Here is a 14,348-nt window from a genome sequence, read left to right as displayed (position 1 = left end):
GACATTGTGTTGAATGAGCAGATATGGGGAGAATAAGAGTTTTCTCTCCACATATTTAAAGTGCATGTAAAGCCAACTTGTGGAAAGGACTGATAATATCATTACAAGAATGCCTCTTCACAATGATTCCTGAGAACATAAATGTCTTCTGGGGTGGGGGTGGGGAAGAGGCAAGGGGAAGATGAAATGTGTGTTAAAATGTCACCATGCAAATGATATCCTGTTAACTAATTATGTAATAATTTGCTCCATTTGCACAATGATCTCACAATATTTATATCAGAGTAACTTCTATTGGATGCCAGCAACCGAGGGCATATTTGATGTATGGGTATATGTGTACGGGGCAGGTTCAATGAAGCTTTGAGTGCTTTGCAGTATGTTGGCAGACCAAATCTCTCAGAAAAATAAATGTCTTCTAGTAGTTTCAAATTGAGTTCATTCCATGTAGATTGCATAAAATATTTTACAATGCTAATGTAAAAATAGGTCTGGAGCTAGCTAAGCGCTGCTTGTTTCCTACATGTCACTTGAATGATCATGCCAGATGGCTGCACAGGTATCAGGAAGGACACAAGAGGATAATAACTAAAACAGGCCACTGGGTATTATCCAAAGTGCTAAATGTAGCTGGTTTTAGTAAGCCCCTCTCATAAAGGCCATGTCCCATGGTGTCTTACTAAGGAAGAGGGAAAGGAAGAGATAAATATCACTGATGTGGACAGAAAAACAAAGAGGTGACAGAAAGGGATAAGAACAGAATTATTCTTTTACTGTACCTTTCATCCAAGAAAAATGCTATGCAAACATCAATTCACTGAGACTCACGGAAACTGATTTGTGTGAAATAAAGAAAGCTGAAGAGGGATCACTTGAACTAGCAGTGATTTATATGTGTTCTGAGAGCATTGTGCAAGAATTCATAGTAAATATAAAGCTAAGAAAAAGGTTCTGATCACCTTTGGCAATGAAGAACTGAATTCTTCAAAGGAAAAGATGGGCATCTCTGAAAGAAAATATCATCCTGTCCCTGAAGTGTTTCAAGGTCAATGAAATGCATTTTTAGCTGTGACTTAACTGTCATGGTCATTTCCCACATTTACAGTAACATGCACAGCAGAATGAGATAGCTTGGAGAGAACCACCTTTGGTTGAACTTCAAATCCCAGCATTCCTCACTACAGTACATTATAGCTGGGATTACTGGGAACCTTCCAGTGGGAGAAACAACATCTGCAGGGCCAAATCTTCCACCCTCTGAGGTAGGAGAATCCTGATAAGCTACAATGGATGTGCCACTACAAATAATAAAAATGCACATCGTTTCCAAATGTTCTTCTCAAACAAAAATAAAACAAAAATTTATTTATTTATATTTCAAATTTTGTCACTACCCATCTCACTCAAAGAGCAACTCTGGGTGGTTCAAAATCCTCTTGAAAGCAAAAAAGAGCAAAAAAGTGGGGAAAAGTTTTTTTCCCCAGTCTTTAGAGTTAACATATAAAATTCCTAATCACCTAATTTGTATTATAAAATAAATAAAAATTATAACATTTACAGCATTTAGCATTGTAAAATAATAAAGCCACAAGCAGTAAAATGGATTTCTCTCCCAGGATTTAGTTTTCATCACTTTAGCTGTAAGGAGAGGACTATCAGAACACAGAGATACCAGTCCTGGACATTTTACACACAGGCAAACAGGTGCACACAATTCTTGGTGGCTCACAGCAACAACAGTAAAAAAACATACAAAACCAACATCCAAAAAGCAGCACCCAGAGCCCTAAAGCAACACTCCACGCACACACCCCATAACCACAACAATCACTCAGCTCAGCCTCACCTGATCCCAATGCTTGGGAGGAGAGGCAGCTTTTTAAGGCCTTCCAGAAGGGTAGAAGCATGCTGGATCTCTGAGAATGTGTGCTTCCTAGGTCCTGCTAGATGCCAACCTTTAAGGGAAGGGACCTAAAGCATGCCACCCTATCTGACCTGGTGGAATGGGAAGATACCCTCAGGGAGACACAATCCCACAAAAAATCTGGCCCAAGGTTAAGCCTGACAGGGCTTTAAAGATGATAACCAACACCTTGAATTGCACCCAGAAAAAAGCTCATGCAGCAGTGGGGAAATACAGGCAAACTGAGGGACACCTGCGACTGCATGCACCTCTGCATTCTGAATCAGATGTAATTTTTGGATGGTCTTCAAGGACAATCCCATATATAGCGTGTTGTAGTAATCCAACTGAGAAGTGACAACACATGAGTGACTTGTAAGCAAGGCCTCTCAGTCCAGGAATGAGCACAATTGGTGCATGAAATATATCTGTGCAAAGGCCCTTCTAGCTATGGCTGCCACCTGGTCCTTGAGCAGGAATCACAAGTCCAGGAGGACCCCCAAATTGCACACTATCTGAGGAAGCTACTCCATCTTGCTAGGGCTGAGCCAGAGCTGGTTCCTCTGCTTCCAGATCCTCACAGCCTCCAGGCACTGGCTCAGCACCGGCCTTGCCTGCTCAGCCAAGGGTAGAGATGTTTAGGTGGGTCATCAGCATACTGATCATCAGCATACTGATGACACTGCACCTTGTGCCATCAAATGACCTCTCCCAGCAGTTTCATATAGATATTAAAAAGGAGCAATGAGAGACCTGAGCTCTGAGGCACCCCACACTGCAGGGGCCTAAGGCTGGATCACTCTCCCTCCACCAACACCAACTGGAAATGCCCATGGAGGAAAGAGGAGAACCACTGTAAAACAGTCCCCCCGCCAACCATCAAAGCCAGTCCGAAATCCCCCAGCTATAACCCTGACTGAAACGGTCCAAATAATCAGCTTCATCCAGTGCTCTCTGAAGCTTAGAGCCCACCACCCTCTTGACAACCTTCCCTGAAAAGGGAGGGTTGGAGACTGGATGGAAGTTATCCAACACTGTTGTGTGCAATAATGGTCTGTTAAGAAGATGGCATACACCCACCTCCTTCAAGGCAAGAGCCAACACCACCTCCTGCAAAGAGATCTTAAACACCACTTGGACCCAACCACACTCCACCTCCTGGGAGGCCTCAACCAACCAGGAGGTACATAAGTTCAGAATCCAGGTGGTCAAAAGCACAGTGAGTTGAATATTTCATGGCACTTCTCCACATCTTAAGAAAGCTTACTTCTGCCACCTGCAGGAGAGGAGGTGCAAGGTCAGTTGTTCAAGAAGCTGTATTTAAATATAAAATGCTATCATTTTATCACTGTCTAGGAGATTAGTAAAACGTGGGTGGTTTTTTTAATCCAACAAAAACCCAGCCAAATGCAATATTTATTATAAACTCTCAGTTTATATGATTGGCTTCTCCTCAGCACTTACTTTCAAACAGATTATCTCAAGCAAGCATGGGAAATAGAGTAATTCTCTGAGTCACACTTACTAACGTCTAATCCATATGCCTGGAGGCTTCCAATATTCCTCATTATAAACATTTAAGCATAGAAAATTAAGAGAAAAATATAGTTTGGGGATACTCTTCTTCAGTAACCATGGTTCTAGAACAGTGGAAACTTAGCAGTATTTGGGATGTGAGCCACTGGTCTGCAAGCATGTGGATGCTTCATGGAGTCATGAGCTTTTGAAGACTTGGGCCATTTGGCAACAGGATCCAGGAGCCAAGCCAGCATCTGGCTGACATGTCTGGATTTGGAAGCTAAGTAGGGTCAGGATTGAATTAATATTTGAATGAAGTACCACTGGGGCGGTAGCCTAGACTGGACATTTGAAAAGGCATCCTTGAAGAAAACAATGGAAAACCACTTCTCTGCTGTTACCAAGAAAACTGCATGTATGTAATCAGTGGTTGAGCCTGACTCAAGGCCATCTGGATGGCTCCCACTTGGCTGTTATTTAGAAGAGCCATGAAGACCTGGCTCTTCACCCAGACCTTTGGCCAGGGCGTGTGAGACCCCTCACTTCATTGTGCTTGCCATCTTTTATCTTTATTTTTATGGCTATTGTAATTACTTTGATTGTGAGCCACCCAGAGTCACTGAGAGTCAGGCAACATACAACTACTACTACTACTTTATTATTGTTGTTGTTGTTGTTATTATTATTATTATTTATTATATACAGTGATGATTCCCAACACCCATGAAAATGAAATGATCTGAGAACTGGTAGATCAGAATTACCCTGCCAACCCTGGTTTCCATTAGTTATACATTCTGATTCTGCTCAAGAGTAGTGCAGCTGCAGTGAATAGAAGGGGGGTGGGGAGAGAGGTTAGGAAGAATACTCCCAACTTCCTTCTGCCTTATATAAATTTTAAAATTAGATGGGCTTCCCTAGGGCTACCATAGCTGATCAACAAAAACCAAATGAGCAACAAAGGAAAATAAAAAATTTAACTCTTTGCTATCATCTAATGGTCTTTTAAAGTTTTGCTTCCCCCTACTTTTTTATGTCCTTCCAGCTGCTGTGCTCTCCATTAGTATTAACAGTAGCTGAGCAGGATATTAGGCATGCATTCTCTGGAAGCCAGTTTCCAATACAGGCTAGTGAGCACTGAAAGCTTTAAGTCTAATGTCCATGCAAACACTAGCAGAGGGACACAGTGGTTCTAATAAAGATTGGCAGGCTTTATTAAAGACAATACATTGTGGAGGAATAAACACACTGTCTTCCATTTTTCAGATGCCAGTTTATATGCTGGTTAGAAATACATGAGTCAGCATCTAGGTCATATATAGAATAACTGAAAGATGCACATCTGAAATGCAAAAAGTGATCAACTGACATACCCACATTTTGCAAATAACAAATAAGTGTATTCTTCAGCCTGAATATTGCTTTCTATTGGCCAATGTTTATGCATATTCAGTCATGTAGGAGAAACTTCAACTTTTTAATCCAAAATATCATTTTATACAACACTCCAGTTTCATATTGTCTTTCATATATCTTAGATCACAAGATGAGGTAAACACAGTGTTTGGTTTCTTTGCCAGAATAGTTTCTGCAAAATCAGCTAGAATCATTTCTCTTTAGCAAACAATCTCCTCAGCAAAAGTAAATTTTGATTATATAGACAATACACTCTTGTGTTTTCGGCTCTCAGATTGAGACCTTCCAAGTCAAATCACAGACCTTTAATATAAAATGTAATATTTTAACGTGAAGGATATAAAATTCCAGGCCCACACTCAGTGGAGAGGATCAGCAGAGGAAAACTGTCAAACATCTGAGCAAGGAATGAAAACTGAATGAAATTACATAGCAAAAACCAATGCCTGTAGAATCTGGAAAGAGCTTACTTCTAGTGTATTGCATAAAGCAATGCAGCTGAAGTCTTTATCAATGAAGGAAATGGACATTTCTCAAGGATTCATTTGATGCAAACTGATTATTAACAGAACAATATTCAAATGAATTTTGCCTGTTGTAATTTTGCAATCAAAGGAGACCAGATGAAGACTTGTGTTAAAAACTAATAGGCTTTGATTTCTAAGTGGCTTATTCTGATCAGATGCAGAAATTCACTGCAGGTTGTCTTCATTAGAAAAAAAATCAACTACTGCTGAACCCTAAAGTTACTCACATCCAATGTTACTTAAGTAAATATGGTGCGTTAAACTTGGCCTGAAGCTGTTGGAGATTTCGCAATTTGAACTCAGAGAACAATTTTCAAAATATACGAAGAGTTATTACAATCCTTCCCTTGTGATTAACTATGGCTGGCTAAAACAAATCAGGATTGAATTATTATAATTAAGTATCCATTGTTAGAATAAATTCTAGTTCCCTGAGTTCAGATGTCATGGGTTACTAAGGCTTGTTCTAAAAAGAAAGAAGAAAATGTAGGTAGAGCTATTGCATCTAGACTGCAAAAATCTGGACAAGCATTAGATGACATCAAACACAGATTTCTGTACATTTACCCTATACACACACACAAATACCCATCAAACTATTCCCTGTAAGGAACATTAAGTATGGTGCAGAAAAGGAGTAAAAAAATACCCAAAGAAGTAAGACAAGAGATAAGATAAAGAAACAGAAGTGTCGTTAAAACTAATTTGAGCCAAGTCCATTCACCATACTTTTCTATCTTGAGAAACCATCCCCACTCATATAGGGTCTTTTGTTTTGTTTTTTAACTATCTCACCTCCTTCTTTTTGAGGACTCATCAGTCCCATCCATTCACAGCTTTCTCAGTCTCCCCCCTTCTCTCTTCATTCATGTGTGTGTATAATATATATATATAGAGAGAGAGATTTCATCCCCATTTATTCTTTCTACATGACCAAAACACTTCAATGTACTAGGTCACACAGAGAAGGAGTTTTCAGAGGTCAGCCATCCTTTCAGAGGTAGGCTTTATTTGACCATCGCAAGACTATCCCCTTCCATCCAGTTGCTGGCCTTTGTGCCTCCATGGGATTTTCTGTTTTGGCTGCCAAAGAGAGCAGAAACTCATTTTGTAACTCTTTCCTTTTTGTGTGTGTGTACTGTAGTTTGGCCAGAGAAATATCAATCTCATGGAGGAGCAAAAGTGGATCTTCCATGAGGTCAGTATTGCTTCTGATAAGGGGAGCAAAAACTGCCAATTTGTTCAAAGGCTCCTCTATCCCATCCCTGTGTTTGTGACTAGCAAGCAGTGTCAGCTGCAAAATAAGGCAACTACAGTGACCTTGGCATATTTCAGGTCTTCCATGGAATAGGAAAGTTCTTACTGTGTATTCCCTGGTCAATTTCACCCTTTCCTTTGCTAAGCTTTCCTATTCTGCAGAAAGCATGCAAGCTTGTGGGGCAGAGGGGATGAAATTGACTAGGAAACATGCAATATCTTTCTCTAATAAACAAAAGTGTTCAATTGACTAGACTGGAATGTGGAAGGGAGCATTGTGTGCAAGAAGCATCACTGAACAGCCTCACTGCCAAAGTTTGGTAAAGCTAAACTGGGGGGGGGGGGCAGCACTTTGTATACCATCACATCAGAGCCAACCTTGCTGTCCATATTAGATTACACCTGTCTTAGCATAACTAGTCTAGTTCTCATGTGGGCTATAATTCCAGCCCATCAGTGAATGATGATCTGAGATTCTTTCTGCACAAGCTACTGCACTTCTTAAGATACTTGAAGCTTTCTTTGGTATCTGAGGCAAAATCACTGGGGAAATAGATAGGACAATCTTTTCTTCACAGAGCCAGTACTTTAGAATATGGCATGCTGGCTGGGGAATTCTGGGAGTTGAAGTCCAGACATCTTAAAGTCACTAAGGTTGAGAAACACTGGTCTATATGATTCCCCATCCTTATTCTTCCAGATGCTGTTGAACTACAGTTCCTGGCTATATCAGCTAGCATGGGCAAGGGTGAGGCAAGCTTTAAATTTCAGTCCACTGACATCTGGGGGCCCACGATTAACCCACTTCTTTTTTTCTAAAGGAAGGGGAAGCATTCCTTTCTAAATACATTAATGTACACAATTTCTTTCAAGGCTGATGCTTCTTTTATACTTCTAGACTCTGGAATTTAAAGCAATCTAAATAGGCTATCGTACAGATCGGCTTTGAAATAGACCAAGTGACATGTTTTATTTATACACATGTTCCCTTTGGGGTAGATTAATCTCAGAGAGAATGAGTTGCATAGGACTCCCCCAGCGATTTTGGACAAGTAAAAATAGGAATTTGCACTTAAGCTCAGATCATAGCAGTCACCAGATCTAAATCTGACAGACAAAAGTGAAACTTGTCTGAGCAGAATAAGCCACTTATATAATGAGAAAGTATTTTGGCCACAGCCTGTGCATTCATGCACAGCAGCAGAAGTGCTCCATAGCAAATTTGAATTAATCAAAGACCTATACATCACCTGAAGCAACCTGAGGCCCACAACTGTGGCTGTCATGACCCCTTTTGTCACCATCCCCCTACAACCACAGTTGCTGAAAATTAGCAGCACTACAATGGTGGGATTAGCTGTAAAATAGGCTTAATGTAGTTTTTTAAAAATAAAGGAAGTCCTCATATTCCCCCTAAAGCCAGGAAACACTGCACAGAAAATCTTGGCACTTTCCATGTGTGTAATGTGGCCCCACTCACTTTGGATCAACACTTTTGGAGTGATATTCCCCCTCCCTCAAATATGTCAGGTGTGGCACCTTGGCCACAAAAGGTGCTTACATCATCTTGGAGGACTTAATTCCATTCCCATAATGTAAGCTAGACCCTTGTCTACTTCTTTTTTTAGTAGTCTTCAGAGATTTTGATAACTATCAACACAACTTCAGCAAAGGATGATTACCTTGTCGTGGTGCTGGAGCTTGAGCACCTCAATGATGCCATGAGCTAAACCGTGAAGGGCCACCCAAGACGGGAAGGTCATGACAGAGAGGTCAGACTAAATGCGATCCCTGGGGAAGGTAATGGCAACCCACCCCAGTATTCTTGCCGTGAAAACTAAATGGATCAGTGCAACCAGAGATATGTCAGTATACCATTGGAAGATGAGACCCCCAGGTCGGAAGATGGTCAAAATGCTACTGGGGAGGAACAGAGGATGAGTTCAACTAGCCCCAGACGTGATGACGCAGCTAGCTCAAAGCCGAAAGGACGGCTAGCGGCTGACGGTGCTGGTGGTGAACGGCGAATCCGATGTTCTAAGGATCAACACAGTACTGGGACCTGGAATGTAAGATCTATGAGCCAGGGCAAATTGGATGTGGTTATTGGTGAGATGTCAAGATTAAAGATAGACATTCTGGGCGTCAGTGAACTGAAATGGACTGGAATGGGCCACTTCACATCAAATGACCACCAGATCTACTACTCTGGACAAGAGGACCACAGAAGAAATGGAGTAGCCTTCATAATTAATAGTAAAGTGGCTAAAGCAGTGATTGGATACAATCCAAAAAACGATAGAATGATCTCAATTTGAATTCAGGGCAAGCCATCTAACATCACAGTGATCCAAATATACGCCCCAAACACAGCTGCTGAAGAAGCTGAAGTAGAGCAGTTCTATGAGGATCTGCAGCACCTACTGGATAACACACCTAAACGAGATGTTATTTTCATCACAGGTGACTGGAATGCTGAGGTGGGCAGTCAAATGACACCTGGAATTACAGGTAAGCATGGTCTGGGTGAACAAAACGAAGCAGGACATAGGCTGATAGAATTTTGACAAGACAACTCACTCTGCATAACAAACACTCTCTTCCAACAACCTAAGAGACGGCTTTATACATGGACTTCCCCAGATGGACAACACCAAAACCAGACTGACTACATCCTTTGCAGCCAAAGGTGGCAGACATCTATGCAGTCGGTAAAAACAAGGCCTGGAGCTGACTGTAGTTCAGATCACGAACTTCTTCTTGCACAATCTAGGATCAGACTAAAGAGATTAGGGAAGACCCACCGATCAGCTAGATATGAGCTCACTAATATTCCTAAGGAATATGCAGTGGAGGTGAAGAATCGATTTAAGGGACTGGATTTAGTAGATAGGGTCCCAGAAGAACTATGGACAGAAGTCCGCAACATTGTTCAAGAGGCGGCAACAAAATACATCCCAAAGAAAGAGAAAACCAAGAAGGCAAAATGGCTATCTGCTGAGACACTAGAAGTAGCCCAAGAAAGAAGGAAAGCAAAAGGCAACCGTGGTAGGGGAAGTATGCCCAATTAAATGCAAAATTCCAGAGGTTAGCCAGAAGAGATAAGGAATTATTTTTAAACAAGCAATGCGTGGAAGTGGAAGACGACAATAGAATAGGAAGGACAAGAGACCTCTTCCAGAAAATTAGAAACATCGGAGGTAAATTCCAGGCAAAAATGGGTATGATCAAAAACAAGATGGCAAGGACCTAACAGAAGAAGAAGAGATCAAGAAAAGGTGGCAAGAATATACAGAAGACCTGTATAGGAAGGATTACAATATTGGGGATAGGTTTGACAGTGTGGTCAGGAAGCTAGAGCCAGACATCCTGAAGAGTGAGGTTGAATGGGTCTTAAGAAGCATTGCTAATAACAAGGCGGCAGGAGACGATGGCATCCCAGCTGAACTGTTCAAAATCTTACAAGATGATGCTGTCAAGGTAATGCATGCTATATGCCAGCAAATTTGGAAAACACAAGAATGGCCATCAGATTGGAAAAAATCAACTTATATCCCCATACCAAAAAAGAGAAACACTAAAGCATGTTCAAACTATCAAACCGTGGCACTCATTTCACATGCCAGTAAGGCAATGCTCAAGATCCTGCAAGGTAGACTTCAGCAATTCATGGAGAGAGAATTGCCAGATGTACAAGCTGGGTTTAGAAAAAGCAGAGGAACTAGGGACCAAATTGCCAATATCCTCTGGATCATGGAAAAAGCCAGGGAGTTTCAGAAAAACATCTGTTTCTGTTTTATTGACTATTCTAAAGCCTTTGACTGTGTGGACCAGAACAAATTGTGGCAAGTTCTTAGCGGTATGGGGATACCAAGTCATCTTGTCTGCCTCCTGAAGAATCTGTATAATGACCAAGTAGCAAGAGTAAGAACAGACCACGGAACAACGGACTGGTTTAAGATTGGGAAAGGAGTACGGCAGGGCTGTATACTCCCACCCTACCTATTCAACTTGTACGCAGAACACATCATGCGACATGTTGGGCTTGAGGAATCCAAGGCTGGAGTTAAAATCGCTGGAATGAACATTAACATTCTCAGATATGCAGATGATACCACTTTGATGGCTGAAAGCGAAGAGGAACTGAGGAGCCTTATGATGAAGGTGAAAGAAGCAAGTGCAAAAGCTAGCTTGCAGCTAAACCTCAAAAGAACCAAGATTATGGCAACCAGCTTGATTGATAACTGGCAAATAGAGGGAGAAAATGTAGAAGCAGTGAAAGACTTTGTATTTCTAGGTGCGAAGATTACTGCAGATGCTGACTGCAGTCAGGAAATCAGAAGACGCTTAATCCTTGGGAGAAGAGCAGTGACAAATCTCAATAAAATAGTCAAGAGGAGAGACCTCACACTGACAACAAATGTCTGCATAGTTAAAGCAATGGTGTTCCCCGTAGTAACATATGGCTGCGAGAGCTGGACCATAAGGAAGGCTGAGAGAAGGAAGATCGATGCTTTTGAACTGTGGGGTTGGAGGAAAATTCTGAGAGTGCCTTGGACTGCAAGAAGATCCAACCAGTCCATCCTCCAGGAAATAAAGCCAGACTGCTCATTTGAGGGAACGATATTAAAGGCAAAACTGAAATACTTTGGCCACACAATGAGAAGACAGGACACCCTGGAGAAGATGCTGATGCTAGGGAGAGTGGAGGGCAAAAGGAAGAGGGGCCGACCAAGGGCAAGGTGGATGGATGATATTCTAGAGGTGATGGACTCGTCCCTGGGGGAACTGGGGGTGTTGACGACCGACAGGAAGCTCTGGCGTGGGCTGGTCCATGAAGTCACGAAGAGTCGGAAGCGACTAAATGAATAAACAACAACAACATCAACACAACTCTGACTTCACACTATTACAGTTTTAGAGTAATATTTTGGTCTTTTCACATATTCGATTTAAATGTTCCTGGCACACTCATTTCAATGTGTAATAATTGACTATGTGGATGAGGAAGGAAAGTGTGACATATGGAATACAAAACAGCATTCTAGCCAACACCCTAGGATTTAGATTTACAATTGCAAACAGTGTTGATAGAAGCTTCTGCAGGTGAAAACAGCTGTTGGTTCTCACTCCAAAATATTATTTATTTTCTTTTCAAAGCATAGTGAAAGTGTAAAATGGGTAAAGGCTTGGGATCAGATTCATCAGAAATTTTTCTCCTTCTGTACAAATCTCAGAAACAGTACTCATAATGTCATTAATTAGATTAATTAGGTGAAATATGATCTTGCTGATGCCCAGCTGTAATTATAAATTAATACTGTTAGCTTTTAGCTGGCATGGAAAAGCCCCTACTATTATTGTTTAACCCGTGGACTTGAACCATCTGAACTGCATTCCTATATACACGTACAGGTAAATTCAAATGAGTTAAGTAGAGTTTTCTTCTAAGAAAATAAATGCTGCTTTTGAGATGACCCTCTTTCTCTTCCTCTTCCCTTCCCTTCACAGACGCTCGTGGAATTGGCACAGTGCAGACCACAACCGTGTTCTCTTTTTGCCTTATAAGTCCACGTGAACATTCTGCATACTTGCTGTATCAGCGTGTTGCATTTCACACACCTTCTGTGGTATCCTTTGGAAAATAGGTTATAAGCAGTTTTGATTTCTGCAAGCCTTGAGTGAATCACACTGTTCTACATTTTACCTGTTACTCTCTGTTTGAATGAAGTTTTTCCCCATTCTTATTTCTTTTGCTGTTCTCTTTAATTGGGGTTGTGTGTTGTCTTTCTGTCCACTCAGAAGTCAAGGCAGGTAGCAACAGCAAAGAGAATACAAGCCGCACCAGTGAAATTAAAACCTAATAAAAATCAAATATTAAAATAAATAATTTAACAGTTAAAAGCTGGGCAGAAGAAAAGTTTTTACCAACTTGCTAAATACTAAGAGGCCAACCATCTCTGGCTAGGGAACATATTCCATAGCCTGAGAACCACAGAGGAGAATGCCTCCTGCCTACCAGATGGTCAACCCTCCTGTAGTAGGAATGTCTTGAGAACAGCCTCTCCTTGTGATTCTTTTAAATTATGCATTAATGATCTTGTGGGCTGGCTTGGGTAAACTCTGAATCTGAAAGGTACAATATCATAAGATTGAATGAAAGGAAATGAAACAGGAGATTCTCTTGTTCATAAAAAGACTTTCTGTGAGCAAGAATGCCCATGTTCCCAGTATTGTCTTCTCACAAAAGATGCCAATTTCATTCTGTACCACTTTTGTGAGTAGCCAATTTTTCCAAGCTATTATTCGTGCAATCCAGATCAATTAATAATCCTTAATTATTTTTTGCTCTGCATCCGCCTTCTGACAAGGAGATATTAATTGGTGTTTTGAGTTCCATGGCAGTCCTGATAAACATTCGCAGAATGCCTGAGAACTACAGCTCCTTTTACCTCTTCTCACATGGGCCTTCAAAGCAGAATGACTGAACAGAACAAAAAGAGATGGATGAGCAAAGGGCAAGCAGAGACATAAAAGGGAAGGGAGAGCAGGATCCTCTCTCCTGAATTTGGAGAGTTATCTCTTCATCTACACATGCTGCATTTTAATGCTTTTGCTGTTATTTAATGGTTGCCTAAAACTGCAACTGGATCCCTAAGAACAAAAGGCACTTTGAGAAGATCTTGAGAACTAGAGAAAGATGTCAAAGGGACATTTCTGAAATTGTTGAGAGGCAGGAATGAAACTACATATCAAAGTATTACTGGGGGGAATTGGATTAGAAAAGATGAAGGAGGAAAATTTGTCTTTGTGTTTTAAACATACTTTCTGTCTGTCTTTCTCTCTCTCACACACATACCCAGCTATAAGAAGAATGAACAGTACACTTGTAAACAGAAAAAATCAGTATCTTTTATTTTTCCTCAGAATGCAAGGTGAATGAACAGATGGTTAGTTCCTTTTCCACTTACACATTTAAAATAAGGGATTTGGAAAGATTGTGTTAAAAAGACTAAAATCAGTATTAACGATCCTTCATTTCAGGGTGCTTTGGCAACATTTAATCCCATGTGCATGTTTCTTATAGCAAAGTTCTTAAACAATTTTTCTGGAATAATTATCTAAACCTCATTGTAATAAAGTTGAAGCACTTTCCAGCTAAATAATAAACACTAAGTTAAAGGATAGGCATTACCCTGGAAGTCAAAGGTGCACCAAGTTGACCAATTCCTAAGTCATTTCATAAAAGCAATTTCCACTGATATGAATAAAAATTAGTTCCCAGAAATAACATCAGAGGGAAAAATTTGCTGACACACATATCTCTGTAGATTTGTTTACTTGACTGTGTTGTAGCCTGAAGGACTGATCCTGTTGAAAGTCATAAGATCAGCAAAAAAAGCTTTCTGTCCTGGTGAAAGAACAAGATTAATCTTCCCTGAATACATACAGCATGCTTAGTTATTATGCAGATCATTTGGTTTCAGGGAATATATTGTATGAGACCAGCCACCCATGTTGCATTCCATAAACTATGATTAAACAAACCATGGTTTAGTATGTTGATTGAACACAGCATAAGCCAATCATTTGAAGGGTTGGGATTTCAGTATGAGGCAAGCTTGCACACCTTACAGTACCTCAGCTGAAACAGAGACCATCAGCTATTATCTCACCTCCTTTTATACTCCTCAGGTATGCAGAATGCCATGTTAGTAATAAACTGA

The sequence above is a fragment of the Candoia aspera genome, chromosome 1, assembly GCF_035149785.1.
Source record: "Candoia aspera isolate rCanAsp1 chromosome 1, rCanAsp1.hap2, whole genome shotgun sequence".
NCBI classification, from domain to species: Eukaryota; Metazoa; Chordata; class Lepidosauria; order Squamata; family Boidae; genus Candoia; species Candoia aspera.
Note: the sequence above shows the minus strand (reverse complement) of the source record.